A 25,371-nucleotide genomic window follows, 5' to 3' on the forward strand; every position below is an offset into this window, starting at 1 on the left:
AGATTTGTGCGTAGAGATTACATTACAGGCTGATAATTTGTATCAGTATGAGAAAAGTGATTTAGTGCAAATTTGGGCATAGGATTTACATCACAAGCAACGTTTGTTACAAATATCATCATTGGGTAAACTGTCTAATGTGCAGATAAAAATAATGGCTCGATCAAACGCCATGATGGCCATTTATATCAGCTTTCTCATATGGTCCATCTAAAGCTCAATAAGAATACTGATACCATAACTTACAGGTAAATATATCAAAAGATGCTTCGAGGCACAGTTTGTGACACTAACAATCAGAGGCAAAGATATACAGAATACAGTGAAGAATAAAACCATTGGTGAAAAATGTAATTTGTGCAAAATACGCAAAGATATTAATCTGGTTATTACTGTAGTCTTCCTCATAGTGTAATACTTACAGATGTCTGAGTGACTTCAACCTCCTAAGAGCGGACTTGATGTATGTCAGGATTGTCCATTAAGTATAGGCATCATTCAGATAACCTAAAAATGTAAAGAGTCTTGATGATAATTGGGTTGCTGCGATGAAAATAGTGAGCCTAGAGCAACATAAAGTGCATGGTTGTTTGACTAGCTTTCTCATCACAGGGGCATTTGGGTAATTTTTCCTACCTTACCTTGAATTAGGGAATGCAACCAAGTAATGAAGCATCAGAAGGCATCATCTGGTTAGTTAAAATCTACCATGAGCATTTCATATATTTATCAGGTAACTTTGGGGCCTGTGCTGTAACGGTCTGAGGCAGTACCTAATCACAGTTTATCCTTTCAGACAGTTCTATCTTGGCCTCCATTTTTCCCATAAAGACAGTTCTATGTTCTTTTTCTTTACTATACTGCAAGATATTGACCGGGCCATAATACTAATGTTGTCAAGTTCTTGCAGTAAGTTATTCACATACCTCAACCCTGGGATTTTGTCTAAATTATCAAGTTTCAGTCTATCCTTAATTATATCTCTAATAAACCCAGTACCAGCCTTACTCTGTATACTGTGCTATTTAATTACTGTACTAAGATGGATAGAATCTTCTATATGGAGTATGTCCAATGCTTTATGGGTAATATAAGTTGGTGTCGAACAGGGGACTGCCGAGAGCCTGCATTGAAAGGTATGATCCTGTTTCTGTAGCATTTTATTATCACTTCCCTCCCAAATTGGTGCCCCATTAATTGCTGCTGGTAAACATTTGCTTTATACAAGTTCAAAATTTCCCTAAGAGGTTTGGTGCCTAGTTTTTGGGGAGAACCTATAGACCACATCAGAAGCTCTTATAAATGTAAGATTTGCAATTTTATGATGCAGTGCCCAGTGTCCATCCTGCGAATATAGGAGGTCCTTATTGACAGCTGCATATGTTTGCTCCTTCTGAAAAAGACTTACTGGAAAGACATCACTGCAGCATCCCCAATAGAAATGAGCAATTAGTTTGCAGTATGAGTAGGGATAATTTGAGCTGGTGGTTGCAGGTGGATCCAGTGGCGCTGCGTGGGTTGCCCTGCAAGGCAAGTATCCTTCCACTTTTCTTTGAAAAATGTGTGCCCCCAAGAATGCCCCTTCACCCCTAAGAATTCCCCTCAGAATTTTGCGCCAGGCTAGCACCCCTGTGGCCCCGTCCACGCTACGCCACTGGGTGGATCCCACTGGTACTCATTTTTTTGAGCAAGCACTCATTTTAACTCAACAATCTTCCACCCAAAGCAAGACAGAAAAAATGCATAAGGGTAAAAAAGAAGAGGGAAAAGGCGGAGAAACAATGATTTAAAAAAATGCAGAGATGGAAAACAAACAGAAAGAGTGAAATAAAGAGGTAGACAGTGTTTGGAGGTGGAGCATCCTTGGCTTTAGGCCCCCTGACATTAGATAGTGCTAGTTGCAGGTTTCTCAGAAACACTCTTGGTCCCTTTCTTATTCTTTTACAAATTTAGCACCATCTATTAATAAGCAAGAATCATAATACCGGTGTAATGTCACACTCACAACTGGATGCTCAGTGCTCCCCTAATAAAATATTAATTAATTTCTGGAGGCATCCTTTGTTGGCTGAGGAAGCAAGACAGAGATTATACCAGAGGAGAATCTTTTTGGGAGACAGGGGTCAGTGTCATGGATTGCACTGTTTGAAAGACAGCGAATCATGGCGGATTTTGGACTTGACTGTTTACTTACTCGTTCCAAACCTATTCCAATATGTGTTCTTGAACCCTTTCTTTTATTGCCTACACAACCTTAATTCCCCTGTTTTTTGCATCTGTTTTTCTCATGTGTAGCCGATATTTGCCATTATATTTGTTTTTCCTCCTTCTATTGCATTTACCACTTCGTGAGCTTTCCACTTTATTTTGACTAGTCGTGTGTTTGGTCAAATTTGCATGTTAATTTTCTGCACATTTTCACTGTATTTTTATGCTTCTCAACTGTGACAGTGTCTTCTCTATGATTGCCATCACCCATACGTTATACTTTTTCCTTGTATCTGCTTTTTTTCTTCCATTGTCATGTTTCCATGTACTAGTTGTGTTTCACTGTTAACAATTTCCTCTTTATTTTTGTGTCACCATCCTCATTCCCAATAGTTCATTGTATTTTTCCCAGGTCATCTTTAGCTGTGCTGTTCGTTTTCCCATTTGAGTATTATTGCCCTGGGTTTAATTCGCTTTTTTTTGCGCTCCACTCTACTGTTGATTCTCTCTCTGAAAGGTAATTATGTTTTGCTGCCTCCTAATATTTTGTTCCTTTGGGTTGTGACATTGAACTCGTACTTTTATTTTTCACGCCTCCCACCCCCCCCCCCCCCCCTATTTTCTTTCATCTATTAATTGAGTACCACTGTCCAAACCTGGAGTTCAACAGGACCTCTGTGTTGCTTTCACTGAATGAAAGAATGCTGAAGCTGGTACAGTCATGGCATGCACTCTCTAAGCAATGCCACTATGATGTTCTTTGCTATGTTATGTTATTTGAAACAAACACATTGGTCTTTTATTTGTAGATCCCAGGAGTTTATTTTTATTTTCTCACACATCATGGGTGTACTACAAACTGTGACAATCTCTTAGTATCCAGAGAATAAAAATGATCTGGCCTAATGGTCTCCTGAAATGATATTATCTCCTCCCCGCGTAGTGTAAGATAACAACAAGTGTGGCACAGTGGCATTTGCTGATCCAGGTCAGCTAGTGCTGCAAATACAGCCTCTGTTCACCATAATGCCTTAAAGGGAAGTCTCATGTTAGGGTCTAGCGTCTGCTAGCATAATCCTGCCCTAGTTATAGCCGTGTAGCACTGTGGGTCACCTTGGACGTAAGTGGATTTGTGCAGCTCTGGATTTTCATGTAGCCTGGCATCTGCTTGTGTCTTGTAGCAATGTGAGTTTGTTAGGGATTGTAGCATTTCGGTATTGTCTGGAGAATATGCAAATTCCTTTTAAAGTGAGGTAAGTTAAGACTGTGACATTACTTCCTGTGATGTCACTGAACTTTGTGCATGGTCTATGTTCATTGTGGAGTGGTGTGGCTCACTGGTTAGAGGCGGCAGACCTGTAAGCAGAGAACGGCCCGGGACCAGGGTTCAATTCCCGACGCGGCCGGGTCGTGGACCAGGGTCAAAACGGACTCGATAATTCTCGCCTCGGTGCCTACTCTAACCAGGGAACACACTCGGCAACTCTGGGCATTAAGCTTGTCTCATCTCTACAACGGCCCCCCACAGACGCCGGGGATGCCTGGTTTCACCTTGGAGATAGCCAGAAAGGGACCATCTCACAGGGAAAACCAGGATGGGTTCCCCAGCGGTCTTCAGCGCCAGGATACTCCATGGAGTCGCAGTGCGCTTGACAAGTACACCCACATTTACATTTACACATTGCACACTGCCTACGCTAATTAGTCCCCCCACCCCCCTCCACTATATCTTAGCAGGTGTACCTTGGTGGAGATAGCAGGACAAAATGATTGATTAGTAGGAGTTATAAGTAAAAAATAAACATTGTTATGATGCAGGGGTGTGGAATTCGGGGACAGAATATGACCTTTGATGTTAAGTTTTTTCATAGGCTAGTGGTAAATGTTGAAAATGTGCTTCCTTTGGGGCCATAGTGCTCTTTGATTAGCTTGGGGAAAGCTGAGGCAGAAACGATTATAGATATTTGGATTTATTGGTGGGGTGGGTCAATATCACCCCTACTAATTTAGGTTAATTGTCAAGTAACCAATTGATATCCATTAAATGTACCTTGTATGAAAAGATATTTATAGTCCAATTAATAAAAATCATTACAATCATGAAAATTAAAAGCAGCAGATTTGTTAAAACAGAGTCGTCAAACCTTTTGAAGAGATACATTACAAATATTGAGGTAGTTCGGAGAGAACATGCCGTTCAGGACAATTGAAATCACATAAAACATCCTAAAAATAATATTCTGTTCATATCATAATTACAACCGACAATCTTAGCTGTCTTTCCCAGCCCAGTAATTAAAGTGCTGTTGCGCAATCCCTTCGATATTTGGATTTATTGCAAAATCACCCCTACTCATATGGGTTAATTGCAGTCGCGGCTCGCAATTCTCGCGGCTGGGTGGCCGGGGGGGTCACACGGGGTTATCACGCGGGGTTACAACGAGGGTCGGTGGTGGGTAAAATAAAAAAAAACTTGTGCCGTCTCTGCTCCTGGGCCGGGTCCGCATTTTCCTGCACCTGAACAGGAACAGGCATTCTCCCTCCCCTCCTATAAGCCAATCACAACGCTGCAATGCCAGCATTGTGATTGGTGCAGAGTCCCAGACAGCGCCCAGCCGGGCACCTGTAGGGAGGCCATTTTCTCTATGTAGGCTGTCTGCAGCCTACATAGAGAAAATTTAGAGTGCGCATGACTGCTTTAGTCGGCCCCAGGGCCGACCAAACAGTCAGGGCACTCAGAGTGGTGCAAGCCACTCCTTCCCGACCCGCCCACCCGCCCTCCCCCAACCAGGCATATCCTCCCGCCTGTCCCCAATCAGGCATACCCCTGCCTTCTGCTTAATTGCAGCGCAAGAAGCAGAAAATAAAATGGTATTTAAAATTACATTTTATTTTCTGGCACTGCGAGAAAGCAGTGGGCCGGCGCTCCTCCGCCCTAATGGAGGAGCCACCCCATGTTAATTGTCAAGTAACCAATTAGAGTCCATTAAATGGACCTTGTGTTTCACCTCTCCACAACCACGCTCGCTCCCTTGCCATGATAGGTATAGTTTTTGCCCCTTTGAATGTTCCTACCAATGCTTAAAGCACTTTTGTGCTGCCCGCCTCTCTATCTCCTGCCCCTGCTGTCATGCTCAATGGATTGTGAAAAGTTCCGCGGAGCCCCCTCAGACACGGCCAGAGACGAAAAACAAGCCACTTAAAAAGTAATAGAATAACATGCGCCATACTTGGACGAAGCCAGCAGCCCCTACAACGAAAGTCAGCTGCAGCCCTGCCTTACAGGAATGCCCAAAATCCAATCGCTCAGGAAACAGGTTCTGTATGGGGTCTGTCATATACTATATGCAGACGTGTCACACTTCAATCTGCCTTTAATTCCTAGGCGAGCAATATTCAAACAAAAGGAATAATATTACTCTACGGGTGCCACACAATCCAACTGCAAGCGTCCGACTGTGCAGCTGCCAACCATTCAAGAGAGTGCAGAGAAGAAAGCAGGATTCGGACCGCATGCTGCAATAATGGACAGGAAACCATAAGCACTCAAACGCATAATTCATACATACTCTTCCTGCGGCTTCGGCGAGATTTTTCTGATAAAGGATTTTGTTTAGCGTTCAGAACAAGATGTATTTTAATTCTTCTCTCTGCTTCTTGTCAGGTTCTTTCGCCTTTCTCTTTCTGGTTGGCAGAGGCATGCAGCTCGGACCAGTGCGATCCTGTATTTATCTGTCACATCTTATCTGGCGCGTGGTAAACACACAAATAACAGTGGGCTGAGACAAAGGATCTACAGTTCTTCCGAAGAAGAAGGGCCTTGCTTATAGAATGTAAACAACCCCATTTTGTCCTTTGACTATCATCCTACACATATGTGAGCTGTGATGATCGCTAAGGAGGCATCATGCAGAGGTCAGACTGGCAGGAGGCGCCTGTCTTTAAACATGATGTATTCCTGCCAGGAATGTTGTATGAATCTCAAAAAACACATTTTTATTTTACGTGGCAACCCCTCTTATGGAGTATGAGCGGTAGATCTCTGCTAAGAAGGGGGTTTCAAACATGGTCTTCTGTGCAGCAAGTACGTCATTTTCTCGATTCTTACATATGAGACTTTGGTATGGGTGCAGTGAGGATTTTGTCATTAGGGCATGGAAGTGGTATGCATAAAGATTGACTGGTGATGTCTTTAATCCTATCTGATCCCTGAATGGCAGATGAGTCTGACAGTTCTGCCAGAACTCAGCTTTTGATTGGTGTGTGTGCCTGTCAGTTACAACCTACATGTTTGGTTCATGTGTTGCAAATGGTTCGAGCAGTTGGAGATTATCCTCTGAATGCAAGAAACTACATGTAAGCTTTTGTGTTTTTCTTAACAGCCCAGAGTGAATTAACTGTTTGAAAGCAATACTATGTTGTCTTGGTATAGCTTTGAGGATAATCAGCTAATGGTGTTTTTCTACTCATGTCTTGTTATTGCTGTTTTGTGAGACCCTTTGCATTGCTAGACCCGTAAAGCTTACCCCAAGAGTTGAATGCAGGGAAAGTGGTTTGTGCCTCACAAACTGCTATCAGGATTAAGTTGTCCACAGGGCCCGGCAAGTGTAGGAAGGTGGAGTATTATGAGGTGATGCTGGTTAGGCCTCATCATGCAATAGTCTCACAGACCCAAAAGATGGTCTTAGATTCACAATTATATATCCTTACCTCAGTCCTGGTAGTGTGGCAAAGAGCAATCAGGCTTTACTAGAGGAACATGTGTTAAGGATTTCAGAGTACCAATAAGGACGATAAGTAATCAACACGATCTGAGAGAAATCTGATGCCAATTTACAAAACTAGAGTGTATTTTTTATCTTCATTTGTACATCAAAATCAATGAAATAGCCTACATATAACTGGAGTTATAGATTTTAGAATTCGTATAAAAACAGGGCAAAATACAGTGAAACTTTAACATTGGGGTCGATGGGAAAAAACACTAGTGGCCATCAGTCACTTGCAGGTTGAGTTGTGTGGTACTCTTGCAGGGCAAAGGTGATACAGGTCCCAGGTCACAACAGTCAGTTCAATTTTCCCTGGCCCATGGAGCATTGATGCAGAGTTGTCCTGCCTGTCCCTAGAGCTGAACGGGAGCTGCGGGAGAGCTTATTTTACTGCTTACATAGTGCTGCGGGGAATACGATGCAAAAACATAACAACGGGTGTATGCTGACATCGGACAAAGGTCGTAAGGTGTTCCCTTTAGCTGCATTATCAAGGGCAGGGGTCAGTTACCGGACTGGCAAACAACAAACCTTGACAGCGTTAATCATTGGAAAAAGGTACATCAATGTCTCGTGGTGCCGAGGGAAACAGTAGCTGTCATTAACTTTGTTGAAGACAGGACCACAATGCCCACAATGCACTAGACCATCTGGATTTGGGCAATCCCATGGAGGACACAATGGCCAGTGGTTCTTTGGATCCAGAGCATTGTTTTACCTGCAGTTTGCAGGGGACTAGTGCCACTAGTTCAGGGGAGTCGGAGGGTGCTTTAGGCCTTCACAGTGGACCCTCTGTGTGGGGGAACCAAGAGTTAACCAATGACAAGTCTCCATCAAGTTGTTTCAGGAGCATTGCCACAGGTGCAGAGTATCCCTCTTTTGCTTTGTGCAAGTGCTTTTGTCTCAGACAAGAGTTTCTCCTTGTTCTCTTTGACAATGGTAGTTCAGAACTGAGGTTCTGGTGTCATGGATAGCCCTTAAATCCTAGATTTAGAGACGTTAGTGGTGTGGGTGCAAGTGGCCAATGGGCTGCTTGCCCCAGTGGATATTCTGCCACTGAGGTTACCACATCTGGGGGTGTAGGTCACCTTTTCTACCCAGAACCCTCTATTCTGCCATCTCTATAGCGAACCCTTCTCTCAGTGTACAGACTAGGCTGCCCACCCTGGAGGTGTGTATAACCTTCAGGGTGTACATCTCCTGGACTATCTCATTTCCCACCTGCCCAGGTGCAAATGGGCCCAGGCCAGGGGAGGGCTGTTTCCTCCTCTGAGGGTCAGCCCCGATGCATATCAGAGGCAATGCAGCCTTTTAATCTCACCGCATTGATGTGCCATTTCACTAGCCTTCCTAGGAGAAAGGAGGTGTGAACTTCTTCCTTCCCAGGTGTTTGTTTCTGTCTCCTGGGAGTGATCACACTGCTTGGCATAAGGTCCGAATCCTGTCTTGGTGGCAGTAAGTGTTGGCTGCCAGCCAGAACACAGAGTAGCTGGAGCAACCAGAAGGGCAACTAATCAAGTAGCCAACAGGGTGCATGTTGTCAGGAATCGTCCAGCCACTAACCTGGGTTGTTCAGTCTGTCGTCACCCTTATGGTATGGGCCTTAATCATGTTTCCTTGGTTTCCCCTGTTACTGCTCTGCTCTGTGATTGCAATACAGTCTAATAGTTATTATGCATGTGTTAGGTTTGGTTTTATTCAGGGCTTGGAGTTACCAATGCTTGTTATATACCAATGCAGTTTGGGTCCCCTATGGGAATTGAGTCACTGTCACGTTCTATTTGCTGGGGTTTTATTTATGGGAACAGAGTTGTGCATCTTGTAAGCGGGAGGCTGATTGTCTACAGTGTTGTGCATTTTGAAAGCTGGAGGCTGATTGTCTTCGCGCACACAGAACAGCAACGATGCCGGTTGTTCGGTGCCCATGCAAATTAGGCTACGCATGCTATTTCCAGCAACGTGGCAACGCCCTGATCCTCGCTGTCCCTATAAATAGACACACCCTTCTCTACATGAAGCTTGGCGTTTTGTGCCGATCCTGCGTGCTCCTTCGTGCGTGCAGCGCTTCTTCTTGGGATTCTTCAAGTGAAGGCCCCTGTTCCTTCAAGGAAGTCACGAGCCGGCTCCAACGGGAGAACAAACGCTGCCAAGACTTTCTCTGAACCTGTTCAACTCTACAACAGCTAAGTGACATCCATACTAATATAATAAAGAGAGAGCCCAAGCCTTTGAGGCGGGTAATCTCAGGAACCACAGCACCAATCACAACACCCAATACAGCGTTTGAAAAGGGCAGTTGCAGTAGAAGGACATAGGCTATGCAGACGCCCACCATATACATTTAAAAGGTAAAAGAACCATGCCAGCAAAGTAGTCCCTTGTGGGCGTGTCTGCGTTGTGCTGTGGGCGTGTGCTGGGGGATTGACAAACGCTGGGGGCGTGTGGTACCTTCCGCCCTTCATGCCATGTCTCATATCGTTTGCTGTGGGCGTGTGCTGGGAGCGTGTGCGGGGCGCGGGATTACGGGGAAAAAAAAACGAGCGTTCTGCCCAATAGTTCATTGTTTTTTCTTCCCAGGTCCTGTACATTCCAGCTCCGGGTGTCCACCCTGCTCCCTTTAAATACCCCTGCACCCCATAATCATAACCCACCCTTACTCCTTAAAATACCCCAACTCCCTTAAACACTAAACCATCTTAACCCTATAAATATACCCTGTACCCCAAAACCAAAACCTATCCCTGAACCCTAAAAATACCCCTGTACCCCAAAACCCAAACCTAGCCGTGAACCCTAAAAATACCCCTGTACCCCAAAACCCAAACCTACCCCTGAACCCTAAAATACCCCTGTACCCCAAAACCCAAACCTAGCCCTGAACCCTTAAAATACCCCTGTACCCCAAAACCCAAACCTAGCCCTGAACCCTAAAAATACCCCTGTACCCCAAAACCCAAATGTAGCCCTGAACCATAAAAATAACCCTGTACCCCAAAACCCAAACCTACCCCTGAACCCTAAAATACCCCTGTACCCCAAAACCCAAACCTAGCCCTGAACCCTGAAAATACCCCTGTACCCCAAAACCCAAACCTAGCCCTGAACCCTTAAAATACCCAGGAACCCCAAAACCCAAACCTACCATTGAACCCTAAAAATACCCCTATACCCCAAAATCCAAACCTAACCCTGAACCCTAAAAATACCCCTGTACCCCAAAACCCATACCTATCCCTAAACCCTAAAACTACCCCTGAACCCCATAACCCAAAACAATATCTGAGCCCTTAAAATACCCAAACACCCCAAAACATATACCTCAGTACCCCAAAACATATACCCCTATACCCATACTTACCTTATCCAAACATTTAAAAAAACATGCTTTTACCATTCATGCATTTACAACGAATTTAGTTGTAAATGTGTGCGTGGTAAAAGCATATAAAATGTAATGCCATACGTTATAATGGCATTGCGGAGTCATGGTACTTTTGTAATGAAAGTATGCGGAGTGATGGGATGCGGACAGAAAGTTGCGGAATAATGGGTGTTTACCCTCCCCCGGTAAGTACATTGGTGGAACGGCGGCCCACATCTCCAGCAACATACTCATATTTTTTCACCACCGATTTGAAAAATGCACAGGTCTCTCTCATTGATGGCCAGCACCGACATACACTTTTATACACACCTCCCACCACAAGTTCTAGAATTGCGAACTTTAGAGTTGGGGAGCTACGTTCGAATCTCGGCATCAGCTCAACATCCTGTGATTTCAGGCAAATCGCTTTGTCTCCCCGTGCCTACTACAAATGAATGTGTTCTTCTGTAATGTAAATTGTGCTCATGCCATGTTGTCGAGTTCGCGCTATATAATATTGCAAGGAAAAATAAAGTAGGGAAACTCGAGTTCACACACTACTGAACGCGCACTCTTAAGTGCATCAGCAGTGCACTGTGAATCGGAGTGTTTCACAGGCCTGTCACAGATAAGAAATGCTATCAAAACGAAATCCTACAAAACAATATACTACTGGCCGGCAGCAATTCATACCCGGACAACGTCGGGACGGGCTGCTAGTTGTTTGTATAAAGACAGAAAGCCCGGATACTAGAGATAAAATCCAGTCTGTAATTCTTTCTTAATTTTTGTTAGACACTGTTTAATCCTAAAGTGGGTGAAGCTTCGACGCATTCTGGGTTGTTCCATTGTATTTCAACAGGAAAAATCTTATTAACGGTAAACTCCAGTATTGATGACATGATATATTATGCTAGAGTTCTTTCTATGTTGTGTTTGGGCTAAATCTGTTCTTTTTTTTTACGCAGTGTTTTAATTCAACAAGAAACCCTAAGACTGATCTTGCACTCTACAGAAAGTTATTTGGGCACATCTTTTAAAGAAATAAGGTATTCTTTAGTATACTCTTTTTTTTTTTGTTGTAACTTTTTATTATAATAAAACATCAACAAACAAACAAGGCAATATAACAATAGTACAATCATCAGGCGTGTGCTCAAGGAGGACGGGAGAAACACGATAACAAAAGATAAAAGTCTTCAATTACAGGCAAGGGGGGGGCTCGGGGGCAGAAATGCATATGAACAATACGCACATCACCTCAGAGCAGGAATGCTGGCTCAGGGCGATTGGGGAGGACTAGAGATCTCTGTGAGCGGGGGCGTACATATATCACCTCGGTACGAGTTCCACTGGTTCCAAATCTTCCCCCATTTCCTGGGTCTACCTCTCGCCACATACACCGTTTTCTCTCTAAACATGCACCAGTCCATATTCTCTTTCCAGGCAGTCACTGTAGGGGGCCTCTGGTACCCCCATAATTGCGCAATATCTCGTTTGGCTATCATATTGGCAAGAGTCGCCCATCGAAGCTGTGACATATCATAATCATTCGGTCCCCATACATTCAATAGACATTGCCTGGCTTCTGGCAACATCACAACGCCCGTCACCTCACTCATCACATCATGTATACGATTCCAAAAACGCACCACCTCAGGGCATTCCCAAATTATATGAAGAAAGGTGCAGAGAAGACCACAACCACGCTTACGTTAGCCATCAGCGGAATAGCCCATATGAATAAGGCGGGGGCCGGTGACATAGATTCAATGGAGGATCTTGAGCTGGACCAGGCGGAGGCGGGCCGGGATCGCAACCTCCCTGGGAGAGGAGATCGCGGACTGCCAATCCTCGTCGTCTAATTCAATACCATCAGCAATCCAGGTGTCTCTAAGGCGGTCAAGCAAACTCGACCGGTCATTAATCATCTTTTTATAAAACAATGAAATGGTGCTATCTGGCACATGACCATCCAATATACGATCTTCGAGGGGGGAGGATTTCGGAACGTCACTTCCCACCGGAAAAACTGAATGGCATGACGTACTTGAACGTAACGAAAGAATTCCCTGCCACTCAGCTGATATTCCACTTGCAAGTCCGAGAAGGTCTTTACCCCTCCCTTAACCCAGAGATCACGTACTTTACTAATACCGATCGTATCCCATTTGTCAAACCCCTTAGTTTTCCACAGATAACCCAATTTTGCGGAGGCGTAAAGTGGAGTTGCACGGGTTAATCTATCTCGCCAACCCATAGCCTCATTTGCACTATGCCATATACGCACGGCTATAGCGGTAGGTCCCGAGAGACCTAAACGGTCAGATCCCGAATAAAGCGCCCTGTTATAATCACCACCCGGTAGTAGCCACCTATCCATTTCAAATGCTGGATTCGACGCCGGACAATACATTCCATGATTGATGGCAGCAAGTTGGGAAGCCCAATAATACCTTCGAATATCCGGAAGCGCTATGCCGCCATCGTACCAGGGAAGCGTTAACTTTGGAAGAGCAATGCACGAACGTCCGTCCCATATCAATTGCCTCTGTAAGGATTCTCCCTCCCTGAAATATTTCGACAGAATCACGTCAAAACTGTTCTGGAGTGCATACAGAAATCGCGGTAAGGACATCACTTTGAAAAGGGCTGCACGCCCCAGCGGAGACAGTGGTAGTTTACGCCAGCGCACTACATCCGAGCGCAAACGTTGGAGTGGGGGGAGTAGATTACGGTCATAGTGAACCGCAAAGTCCAGCGAGATAAACACACCCAAGTATTTAAAACAAGACTGCGACACTTGGATGGGGCAACCCCGCGGCAGAAGGGGGACACCACCCGCGAGAACATAAATATAGGACTTTGACCAGTTGATAACCAGACCCGAGTTCTTCCGGAAGGAGTTAAGCACGTCGAACAACACATTAAGCGATTTTTGGGGAGAAGTGAGGTACAATAAAATATCATCCGCATACAATGAAATACGATCTTCAAAATCTGGAGTCCAATATATACCCCTCATAGAGGGTTCCCACCGTAGCCAAGCAGCGAGCGGTTCCGGCGGAAGAGAAAAGAGAAGTGGGGATAACGGACAACCCTGCCGCGTGCCCCTTCCAAGGGCAAAGGGCATGGAGACCCGACCATTAACTACTACCTGTGCCAGTGGCATATTGTACAGGAGTTCAACCCAACTAATTAAGCCAGCGCCGAAACCGAACTTGGCGAGTGTGGCCCAAAGATACGGCCATTCGATCGTGTCAAAGGCCATCGTGGCATCTAAGGATGCCAAGATGGCCGGTTCACTCAAAGTCGCTGCTCTCGCGAGAACACCATGCAAACGCCTTAAATTCAATGCTGTGTTACGGTGTGGGATAAAGCCCGACTGGTCCGGATGAATCAGATCACTAATCACCGTGATAAGGCGATTAGCGAGTAACTTGGCCAGAATCTTAGGCTCAGCATTCAGGAGCGAAATAGGCCTGTAAGTCGTACAACGATCGCGTGGCTTACCCTCCTTGTGGATCATCACAATGGTCGCAAGGCGCTGATCCCGAGGAAGGATGCCAGTTTCTCGCGCAGCCAAAAACATATCACGGAGGAAAGGCGCTAGCGTATCAGGTCGCAGTTTATACAATTCGATGGGGAGGCCATTGGGACCCAAGGCCTTCGCAGAGCGTATAGAGCGCATCGCCAGTGCTACCTCATCCACCGAGGGTGTGGCATCCAAACAGTCCCGATCAGACTCTGACAGACAAGGCAATGCGATATCCCTAAGTAACAACTGAGAATCCTCCTCGGGCCTGTCCGACACTGCGGAGTAAACTTCCCGGAAATAATCAGCAAAACATCCAACAATGTCAACTGGGTCTGTCACACGCACACCATCTGAGTTCTCAATCACAGGAATCACACGACTCGCTCTCTCCTTTCTGTCCAGCCAGGCAATCAACTTTCCTGCCTTATCGCCCACATCATACAATCATCCCTGTTGTCCCCTACTGATCATCTTGGCAGCATCAGTTACTAAGTTCTTGTATTCTAATTGCTTAAGACTGAGGATATGCAATGCGTCTTGAGTAACGTTACACTCCAATGCAGTTTCCAATTCAGTAATTTCTGTCTCGAGACGAACAACTGCTTCATTTTTACATTTCTTGGCACACCCTATCAAAGACAATGCCTGTCCCCTAATAACAGTCTTGAAAGCTTCCCACAGTGACACAGGTGAGGACACGGATCCCACGTTTTCAGCAAAATATAAATCTAATGATTTAATCAACTGAGTACGGGTTTTGGGGTTAAGGAGGTACCAGGGGTTTATCGGGGCCACTCGTCCTTCAGCGCCTGCATTAGAGTTAAAATAGAACCAGAGAGGGGAGTGGTCCGATATACCCCGAGCTAGGTGTCTAATCTCTCCAATCGAGGAGGATTGAGCCACCGGCACCAGGACATAATCTAATCTAGAAAGACTACCATGTGCGCCAGAGTGGAAAGTGAACTGTGTCTGCTCTGGGTGCAGTAACCGCCAACAGTCCACGAGCCCCAATGTCTCCAAAAATTCACCCAACCAGGAGTGCGCAGCTGTAAGGTCCCTGGGGGGATAACGATCCGCCCTGCCAGAGACGACTGAGTTAAAATCACCACCTAATATCAGAATACCCTCTGAGAGACCCAAAACCATCCGCCCCAAATCTGCAAATGTTGTGGATTGTAAGCCAGGAGGCACGTACACCGATACCAATGAAACCGTTTTCCCCTCCCATCTTCCTATCAGTGCAACATATCGACCCCTAGCGTCAAGAACCACTTCATCAACCACGAGGGGGAGTGAGGTCTTAAGCAGTATACCCACCCCTCTAGAACTAGAAGTAAAGCCAGAATGAGCAACAAGACGGTAACCCCGCCTGTTGAGAGCGTGGCAAGTATTCCCAATCAAGTGTGTCTCTTGTAGCAGGACAACGTCGGGCGAGAGGCGCCGCAAAAGCTGCATAACCACCCCTCTCTTTATCCGATCTCCCAACTCATTTACATTCCAGCTCAGTAACTTCAACCCCCTACCCCCCATCCAAACCCAAGATGAAGTCCCATCTCAGAACGAGCACCACACCAATGTCCGAAGTCGTAACAGTTCGTTGCCTTGAAAAAGAAAACAAAGGAAGAAAAAATAAAACAACCCCCACACAATAATCCCCTCCCCCCAATGACCCTCAACAGAACTCTCCCCACCCTGCACCCCTGCACAGACTCAGAAGCCACCCCAATTTGCAGTGTGCCTGTCGCCCTAGCAAAAACAACAACTAACCTACACAAAGAAACACCAGAGGAGGAAAGGGTCCCATCGTCCCCGAAACCCCCCAGGACACCCACAGAACGATCAAAGAGGTCAGTGAGCCACAGCTGTCCACGGCGGATAGTGTTCAGGACTCAGGCACCATTGTCATTCTTGGTCCATCAGGCCCCCTTCTGCACCATTAGCATGGTCTCGGCCAGCACGACGAGCAGGCAACGTGTCCAACCAATCACTCACTTCCTCCGGTCGGAGAAAAAATAATGTCCGATCATCGTATTCCACACGCAGCCGGGCCGGGAACAGCATCGCATATTTCAGCTCCATATCTCTAAGCCTCCGTTTCACACCTTGAAATCCCATCCGTTGCTTCTGGACAGACTGGGAAAAGTCCGGATAAAAGTTCACTGCAGTGTTCTCGAACTGCGTAGGACCACTTGTCCGTGCAGCCTGCAAGATGGCGTCGCGGTCCCTGAAGTTGAAGATTCTTGCAATGATTGGACAGGGGGGGAAACCGTGCTTTGCCTGTCCCCCCGGCACCCTGAGTGCTCGTTCGACCGCAAAGAATTTGCTCAGGCCCCTGGGTGCGAGATGATTGAGGATAAGGTCCTCTACTCGAAGATCAGAAGAGAGTGAGCTAGAATCTTCCGGGACCCCAATAATACGCACGTTGTTGCATCTTGCACGGCCCTCAAAATCCTCCAAGCGACGAGCAAAGAAGTCATTAGCAGTTCTCAGGTTGCGGACTTCTGTTTGCAAGTCGGACACATCCGTCGTGAGGCTAGAGGTCTTTAAATCAAGAGACTTCACCTTTTCGTTCGTCTTGGCCAGATCTGTTCTGATTAGGTTGACATCAATAGCCACCGTATCCAGTTTCAGGGCCAGGGCTTCATATTGTTGGCCGATAGAAGTTTTGATGCCAGCAATGGTGCCCATCACATCCTGTAGCGTTAAGTTCGCAGACATAGTAGGATCGTCGATAGCCATCTCCCGGATCTTAGGTGTGCCACCGGGGGATCCCTTAGGAAGTGTGTAGCGGTCCATGACATTCGTCTTGGCTGAGCCTCCACGGAGGTTGGTCTTAACTTTCCGTTTGTCACCCTCGGGCTTGCCCGTCATGGCGAGCCGGGTGCCCCGAAGGGAAGCTTGAGACCTGGTCCAAATGGCTCCTTAGAATTCACCCACAAGAACACCAGAGGAAGAGACAAATCAATATGAGTTCACAGCCACACATTCGCTAGTCCCATGCCCAGTGAACTGACATAGGAGCCAGCCGCGATCAGCAGTCACCCCAATGAGGGGTTACGATTTGCAGGAGAAACGAAACCGAAAGTGAAGTGGGGCTGCGGGCTGAACACCGTCAGCCGTTGTTGTTGAATTACTGTCCGGATAGAGTCACAACTCAAGGCCCAGGCGATCCCATGGAGAAGGCCACAAAATACAGGATGGCGTAACTCGGGAACCCGAAGTCCGATTTCGTCGCTGAGAGCAGCTAGCACATCAGCTGAGCTGTGTCCTCAATGATCTTCCGTCAAATCAGGATATTATCCAGGATAGATGCGGGAGGTGGCGAAGGGTCTCGGGAGCCCTGTGCTCACGTGGCCATCACGGATGCGCGCGAAGCTCCTCCCTAGTATACTCTTAAGTGTAGTTTTCACAAAAAGAGATTCTACAAATGAGTCAGAAGAGTTTTAGTTATTTAATTCTTTTGTTTACCTAACAGAAATTAGGAGTTATTCTTTCCACAAGTTTCAATCAAACCGAGGCTGGTCCAGGTGAAGGAGCTGTGCGGAGTCAACTTCTCTTGTTTCTTTCTCTGTCCATTCCCCTTCGGGACACCTGCCAGCCCTCCTGTCACGTCAGCAGTTTTGAGAGGTGTTTCGGAAGGAATGGAGATACAGCATGGCCCCTTCAGACACTCCTGGTATGCAGGTGAGTGCTTGGTCAGAATCTTACATAAAGTCAAGCCCAACATTTACGTCTGCCTGGGTGATGGATTCCCCTTAGTAATGTTTCCATGCAGGATCTTAGCAAGGCTCTAAGAGCCTTACAACAATCAATCAATCAATCAGAGTACTTGTAAAGCGCGCTACTTACCCGTGAGCGCCCCAAGGCGCTGAGGGGAGAGGGGGGTGCTGCTACTGCTCGAAGAGCCAGGTCTTGAGGAGTCTTCTGAAGGCGAGTAGGTCTTGGGTCTGCCGTATGTGGGTGGGGAGGGTGTTCCAGGTCTTGGCGGCGAGGTAGGAGAAGGATCTGCCGCCGGAGGTCCTTTGTTGGATGCGGGGGACAGTGGCGAGGATGAGGCTGGCGGAGCGGAGCTGGCGGGTGGAGGTGTGGAAGCTGAGTCTGCTGTTCAGGTAAGCTGGTCCGGCGTTGTGGAGTGCTTTGTGTTTGTGGGTGAGGAGCTTGAAGGTGATCCTCTTGTCGATGGGGAGCCAGTGTAGGTCTCTCAGATGGGGGTGATGTGGCTGTGGCGGGGGATGTTGATGATCAGTCGGACGGAGGTGTTTTGGATGAGTTGTAGTCGTCGTAGGTGTTTGGCTGGGATTCCTGCGTAGAGTGCATTGCCGTAGTCCAGTCTACTCCTGATGAGGGCCTGTGTCACCGTTCTTCTCGTTTCGGTCGGGATCCACTTGTAGATCCTGCGGAGTATGTGGAGTTTGTTGTAGCAGAAGGGGGAGACGGCGTTGACCTGCTTAGACATGGAGAGGGAGGAGTCGAGAATGAATCCTAGATTGCGTGCATGGTCGCTGGGGGTTGGTGCTGTTCCCAGTGTGGTCGGCCACCAGGAGTTATCCCAGGCTGAGGGGGTGGGTCCGAAGATGAGGACCTCTGTCTTGTCCGATTTCAGCTTCAGACGGCTGCTCCTCATCCAGTCAGCGACGGCCTACATTCCCTCGTGGAGGTTGGTTTTGGCGGTGTGTGGGTCCTTGGTGAGGGAGGGGATGAGCTGGGTGTCGTCAGCGTAGGAGATTATGTTGAGGTTGTGATGGCGGGCCACTTGTGCGATGGAGGCCATGTAGACATTGAACAGCGTTGGGCTGAGGGATGAGCCCAGGGGGACGCCGCAGATGATGTCGGTGGCTTTGGATCGGAAGGGTGGGAGGCGGACGCTCTGGGTTCTGCCGGAGAGGAAGTAATGACCCGTAAACAGGAAAACCACTTGCTTCAATGCGAATTGCAAAGGTATAAACCTAGAGAGAATCCTTGGGAGAACCCATCCGTTAAACCAAAAACTGTACTTAATCCTCCTAGGTTTCAGTTTGCAAACACCACTGAGAGCAGTGGGACTCAACCCATCAACGTTACTGTGAGCTTCGGGATGAGCTTAAAGATGTTTTGGCACACATCGTTGATCCTCCACAGGATTGTGCTGAGTTTATTGACCTGGTTGTGCGATTGGACCATCATCTTGGCGAAAGACGGGGTGAGAAAGGTAGAGGAGACACTGCTCGGTACTCGTTCTTAAACAAGAAAAGAAAGACCCAGTCTTTGTTAGCACTTCCCCAGACACGTCAGAACCCATGCAAATTGGTAGTTTACGTGGTCCCCTTTCCAAAGAAGAAAAGGATAGGAGGCTCAGATTACAATTGTATTTATATTGTGGACGTTCAGGGCATTTCGCGCAAGACTGCGCATCTAAACCCATGTCCAGAAAAGTGATTGGGCTGGCAGATCTTCCAACTGATTCGTCCAGTCAGTCGGAAAACTTTGCTGCTCGATAGGGACTGGGGCCTCCATACCGGGCCACACACCACCAAAGACCTCCACCCATCTTTTAGCATACACAGTTAATCTAACTCCTCGTCATCTAACTTTAATACTTACTTTACTCCTTGCGTCAGAAAACGCGAAAGGTCTTTCCAATATTATTGGATTCTGGGGCTACAGTGAATTTCATGGACATTCCCTTAGCCCATACCTTGAATATTACCACAGTTAAAAAGGTAAATCCGGAACCTGTTAGGTCCGTGGATGGATCGGAGTTGTCTTCGGGTCTCATAATATATCAAACCACACTATGGACAATGGTTTGTGCAGATGGTCACTCTAAACAAATTCAATTCGATCTGATCAATACACCAGTGTTTAGAGCAATTTTGGGTATGCCATGGCTACAACTTCACAACCCAAAAATCGATTGGGTGAAGCGTACTCTTATGTTAGACTCTAGACACTGTTGGTACAATTGCTATGAAAACAAAAGCCATTAACACCTTTACATTGCGCGTCTCTTCTTGAGTCACCCAAGGACGTGCCTAAGGAGCCGTCCTTACAAAAAATATACGAAGACTTTCAGGATGTTTTCTCTGAACAACAGGCTACACAGCTACCACCGCATCGGTCCTGTAGAATAGATCTGGTAGCCGTATATATGCCTTATCTGAACCCGAGACACTATACCTGAAAGAATACCTCAATGATCTTTTATTGAAGGGATTCATCTGCTATTCATCTTCTCCAGTGAGTTCTCCTCTTTTCTACGTACCGAAGAAAAACCATGAGTTGCGAGCCTGTATTGACTATCGCGCGCTCAACAAGGTGACCATTAAGAACATGTACCTACTTCCACTCATCCAGTGCTACTTGATCAGGTGTGTCATTCCACTATTTTTACTAAATTAGATTTACAAGGAGCATAACACTTGATTGGGGTTAAGGAAAGGGGTGAGTGGAAAACAGCATTCATAACTAAATTTGGCTTATATGAATATACATTAATGCACTTTAGATTGTGCAACGCTCCTGCAGCGTTTCCATTTTTTATTAACAACGTATTACAAGAATTCTTAGACATCTGTGTGATTGTTTACATAGATTATATCCTAATTTTTTCATCTTCCACAGAGGAACATGTGGGACACGTTCGAGCCGTGTTGCAACGCCTACGACAACATCATCTCTTTGTCAAACTTGAGATATGTGTTTTTTACACCTCTAGAAATGAGTTTTTGGGATATTTCATCTCCCCTGACGGCATTTCCATGGATCAATCCAAGGTCCAAGCTATTCTTCGATGGGAGGTTCCTCAATCAGTGAAGGACATTTAACACATTTTGGGATTTGCCAATTTCTACCGGCGATTCATTCCTCAATTCTCCACTCTTGTAGCTCCCATTACTTACCTGTTATTACAGGGGATAAAGTTTATCTGGTCTTCGGCTGCAGATGAGGCATTCCAACAATTAAAAAGAGTATTTACTGAGGCACCTTTGTTACACCATCCTGACACTAGTCAACCTTTTTTCATTGAGGCAGATGCCTCCCAGATAGCAGTAGGTGGTATTCTGTCACAGAAAGACCCTGATTCCGGTCATATGCATCCTGTAGCATACTTTTCTAAAAAGCTCCTACCTGCAGAACAAAACTTTACCGTGGCAGAGCGCGATCTGTTGGCAATCAAACCCGCGTTTCAGGAATGGCGGCATTATCTTTTGGGAGCCCGACATACGATCACCATTTACTCAGACCATCACAATTTGCAGTTTTTTCAGAGTGTAAAAGCACTCACTCCACGGCAGCTTTGTTGGTTGTTGTTCTTTAACAAGTTTGATTTTGTTATCACTTATAGACCTGGAAAAGAACAACAAAAGGCTGACACCTTGTCCTGTTTGTCTTTCCCCGAGTCAGATGGGCAGTCCAACCAAGTTCAATCCATAATTCCTGGCGATAAAATCATTGCTCTTGTAAGTTCTGACGATTTTTTTCACAGGTACAAAAAGCACAGAACAAAGAAGCAAGTCCCCCGGAAACATGTAACAAAGGTGGTTTGCTTTACCACGATAATCGTTTATTCATTCCCACACAACCTTTACGAGAAACTGTCTTGTTTTGGACTCATGATTCACCTTTTGCCGGTCATCCTGGGTTTCAGAAAACTTTAGAATTATGTCAGAGAATATTCTGGTGGCCCACGCTAAACACTGATGTTATAAACTACGTCCAAACTTGTTCCATTTGTGCACAGATGAAAACTTCTCATGTCTCTCCCCACGGTCTCCTACTTTCAATGCCCATTCCACCAGCCCCATGACATACCTTAAGTATGGATTTCATTACCGATTTACCAAAATCCAATGGTTTTTCCATCATTTGGGTGGTAGTAGATTACTTAACTAAAATGGGTCTCCAGCATATTGTCAGAAGTCATGGCCTTCCAAATGTTATTGTTTCCGACCGGGGCCCGCAATTTATTTCCATGTTTTGGCGTAGTTTTTGCTCCTCCATGGGAATGGACGTCCGTTTGTCCTCCGCTTATCATCCTCAAACGGATGGACAAGCAGAGCGTCTAAATCAAACTCTGGAACAAACCTTACGGTGTTTTATTCATACCCAAAATACTGAGTGGGACAAGATTTTGCCTTGGCGAAATTTGTGTATAACAACTCTGTGCATTCTGCTACTGGTGTTTCCCCTTTGTATTGTTTGTTGGGTTATCACCCCCGCATGTTACCAATCTCATCACCAACTAACACTGAAAGTGTTCTAGCTGTCCATCAACATCATACGCATTTACAGCACATTCAAACACAAGTGCACCAGCATCTGAAGACTTATCAAGTGCAAGTTAAGAAACAGGCAGATAAACACAGACAACAGATTCCGCCGTATTCTATCGGAGATCAAGTATGGGTATCCACCAAAAATCTACGACTGGCTGGGTCTCATAAGTTGCAACCACGATATGTGGGTCCTTTTGTTATAAAATCACTTATTAACCCAGTCACTGTTGATCTTACCCCACCTCCTAATTTTCAAATACATCCAGTGTTTCAGGTTTCTCTTTTAAGACCCTATGTACCAAACACTCGGCCAGGGCCACCACCATCACCACTTAAGTTTAATGGTAACTGGGAGTTTGAGGTTGCGAAAATTCTAGATTCAAAACGTTTTGAGGGGGTTTTATATTATCTTCTGGCTTGGAAAGGGTATGGTGAAGAAGAGAACTCATGGGAACCTGCCTCAGCAGTCCATGCTCCACGTTTAGTACGAGTATTCCATTTACAACATCCCTCTAAACCACGCCAGTAGCAGAAGTCTTAAGGGGGAGAACTGTCAGGAATCATCTGGCCACTAACCTGGGTTGTCTGGTCTGTCGTCATCCTTATGGTATGGCCCTTAATCATGTTTCCTTGGTTTCCCCTGATACTGCTCTGCTCTGTGATTGCAATACAGTCTAATCGTTATTATGCATCTGTTAGGTTTGGTTTCATTCAGGGCTTGGAGTTACCATTGCTTGTTATGTACCAATGCAGTTTGGGTCCCCTATGGGAATTGAGTCACTGTCACGTTCTTTTTGCTGGGGTTTTGTTTATGGGAACAGAGTTGTGCATCTTGTAAGCGGGAGGCTGATTGTCTACAGTGTTGTGCATTTTGAAAGCTGGAGGCTGATTGTCTTCACGCACACAGAACAGCTCCGATGCTGGTTGTTCGGTGCGCATGCAAATTAGGCTACGTATGCTATTTCCAGCAACGTGGCAATGCCCTGATCCTCGCTGTCCCTATAAATAGAGACACCCTTCTCTACATGACGCTTGGTGTTTTGTGCCGATCCTGGGTGCTCCTTCGTGCGTGCAGCGCTTCTTCTTGGGATTCTTCAAGTGAAGGCTCCTGTTCCTTCCAGCAAGTCTTGAGCCGGCTCAAACTGGAGAACAAACCCTGCCAATAGTTTCTCTGAACCTGTTCAACTCTACAACAACAGCTAAGTGACATTGTTTGTATAAAGACAGAAAGACCGGATACCAGAGATAAAATCCAGTCTGTAATTCTTTCTTCATTTTTGTTAGACACTGTTTAATCCTTAAGTGCGTGAAGCATCATCGCATTCCGGGTTGTTCCATTGTATTTCAACAGGAAAAATCTTATTAACGGTAAGCCCCAGTATTGATGACATGAAATATTATGCTAGAGTTCTTTCTATGCTGTAATTGGGCTAAATCTGTTCTATTTTTGACGCAGTGTTTTAAGACAACAAGAAACCCTAAGACTGATCTTGCACTCTACAGAAAAATATTTGGGCACGTCTTTTATAGAAATAAAGTATTCTTAAGTATACTCTTAAGTGTAGGTTTAACAAAAAGAGATTGTAGGAATGAGTCAGTAGAGTTTTATTTATTTATTTATTTATTTTGTTTACCTAACAGGAATTAGGAGTTAATCTTTCCACAAGTTCCAATCAAACCGAGGCTGGTCCTGGTAAAGGAGCTGTGCGGAGTCAACTTCTCTTGTTTCTTTTTCTGTCAATTCCCCTTCCCCTTCGGGACACCAGCCAGCACTCCTGTTACGTCTGCAGTTCTGAGAGGTGTTCCGGAGGATTGGAGATACAGCATCGCCCCTGCAGACACTCCTGGTATTCAGGTGAGTGCTTGGTCAGAATCTTACACATGTCACATCGCCCTCAACATGAGATTCATGTCAGGAGTGAGAAGGCACATTGTGTGATGCCAAATACGCCATATTTAGACAGTACTATAATGAAGTTGCCAACCTCGGGTTTGTCCGGTTGCCAGACCATGTTCTACCACTTAGAGTGCACTTTAATGGTAAAGGCCACTATAGGGGCATATAAGCTTACACTTACATGCCCACACCTTTAATATAATGCACCCTACCTCCTGGGCTTTAGGAGGCCTTCCCTAGGGGTGTCTGACATATATTACAAGCAGTGCATTGACTTTGCCTCACATGGTGAGGGCACAGTTGAATTGGAGCAGTTTACGCTGTTCCTGTACTCTGCAATGGCAGGTCTGCTGTCCGTAGTTTACTTGAGTCTGTGATTGCAATACAGTCTAATCGTTATTATGCATCTGTTAGGTTTGGTTTCATTCAGGGCTTGGAGTTACCAATGCTTGTTATGTACCAATGCAGTTTGGGGCCCCTATGGGAATTGAGTCACTGTCACGTTCTTTTTGCTGGGGTTTTGTTTATGGGAACAGAGTTGTGCATCTTGTAAGCGGGAGGCTGATTGTCTACAGTGTTGTGCATTTTGAAAGCTGGAGGCTGATTGTCTTCACGCACACAGAACAGCTTCGATGCTGGTTGTTCGGTGCGCATGCAAATTAGGCTATGTATGCTATTTCCAGCAACGTGACAATGCCCTGATCCTCGCTGTCCCTATAAATAGACACACCCTTCTCTACATGACGCTTGGTGTTTTGTGCCGATCCTGGGTGCTCCTTCGTGCGTGCAGCGCTTCTTCTTGGGATTCTTCAAGTGAAGGCTCCTGTTCCTTCAAGCAAGTCTTGAGCCGGCTCAAACTGGAGAACAAACCCTGCCAATAGTTTCTCTGAACCTGTTCAACTCTACAACAACAGCTAAGTGACATTGTTTGTATTAAGACAGAAAGACCGGATACCAGAGATAAAATCCAGTCTGTAATTCTTTCTTCATTTTTGTTAGACACTGTTTAATCCTTAAGTGCGTGAAGCATCATCGCATTCCGGGTTGTTCCATTGTATTTCAACAGGAAAAATCTTATTAACGGTAAGCCCCAGTATTGATGACATGAAATATTATGCTAGAGTTCTTTCTATGCTGTAATTGGGCTAAATCTGTTCTATTTTTTGACGCAGTGTTTTAAGACAACAAGAAACCCTAAGACTGACCTTGCACTCTACAGAAAGTTCTTTGGGCACGTCTTTTATAGAAATAAAGTATTCTTAGGTATACTCTTAAGTGTAGATTTCACAAAAAGAGATTGTACGAATGAGTCAGTAGAGTTTTATTTATTTATTTATTTT

This window comes from Lissotriton helveticus, chromosome 12, assembly GCF_964261635.1.
Source record: "Lissotriton helveticus chromosome 12, aLisHel1.1, whole genome shotgun sequence".
Taxonomy (NCBI): Eukaryota; Metazoa; Chordata; class Amphibia; order Caudata; family Salamandridae; genus Lissotriton; species Lissotriton helveticus.